We start from the raw sequence: 1172 nt of genomic DNA, 5'->3' as shown, positions 1-1172 counted from the left end.
GATAATGTAGGCAAGCTTTGCCATTCATTCTCACAAACAAGAGATGCCAGTTCTCCAACTCTTCATTTTAACACAGGGCTAAACATCTCGAGATCAGCTACTAAATCATCAGAATTCAGAGGAACAAGCAGGTGCACCTTTCTTTGTGGTAAAAAAGTTAATATTAAAACTGTTAGCATGAACTGTAGGCAGAAATCGAGACTACTTGGATATTTGCCATGTGGCTTATAGCCTGAAAAAAGTGTTTTCCTTGCTTCTTTCAAGTCTTATGATATCAAATATTATGTATTCATATGTATATACCCTTAAAACAAAAATAGGATACTGCTCTATAAATTTCCATTTTCATTTACCAATACATGATTTACATCTTTCTATGGCAATGAATAGATAATTAAATTATTTCTTTTAATTGCTACTTATATTCCACTATATGTTTTTGTCATGATTTCTTTAACATATCCTCTGCATTTGGACACATCATAGTTTTTGTTTTTATATATTTTTTAAAGTCTTTGAATCTCCTAGTCTTCTTATGTCTGTGGACTTACACAATTATTTCTTTACAGCAAATTCTTAGAAATTGAATAGCTGAGTCAAAGCATCTAAATATATATTAAAAGTTACCAAACTGTTCTCCAGGAAAACAGTATAAATTTATACCTAAGATGGGAATACGCAAGAATGTTCTATACTCTCACTGATACGCATTTATTCAAACATTCATCTTTATTCAAACATATTCTTAAAATCTGTCACTAAAATAAGTTTCAGGTGTATTAAAAGTAGCAACTATGAAAACAAACTATAAATTCTGGGTGCTTACTTTGTGTTAGAATGTGGCAGGTCTTTGTAAGCATTAGACCACAGCTAGAAACAAGAAAGGAAGTTTGGTTTCAATTTGAAAAATTCAAATTTTAAAAAGTTAACTTAAAATACTAACTTTTCCATGAAAAAAAATGGTGAAAAAAGATAACATATATATAAACTAAGACAAACAGTAAATGTCCTTGATATATATAATGCTTTTTTTAGAAAAAAGACAAAAATACACATAGAGAAATGGACTAAGAACACAAGAAAGTAATTTCACAAAAGAGTAAAACAAATATCCTATAAACACATGACAAAGTAGTAAACTACACTAATAATAAAAGAAAACGTTTTTTAGA

This window comes from Galeopterus variegatus, unplaced genomic scaffold (assembly GCF_000696425.1).
Source record: "Galeopterus variegatus unplaced genomic scaffold, G_variegatus-3.0.2 Scaffold3236, whole genome shotgun sequence".
Classification (NCBI taxonomy): Eukaryota; Metazoa; Chordata; class Mammalia; order Dermoptera; family Cynocephalidae; genus Galeopterus; species Galeopterus variegatus.
The sequence above is the reverse complement of the archived record's forward strand: the minus strand, read 5'-3'. Positions refer to the sequence as shown.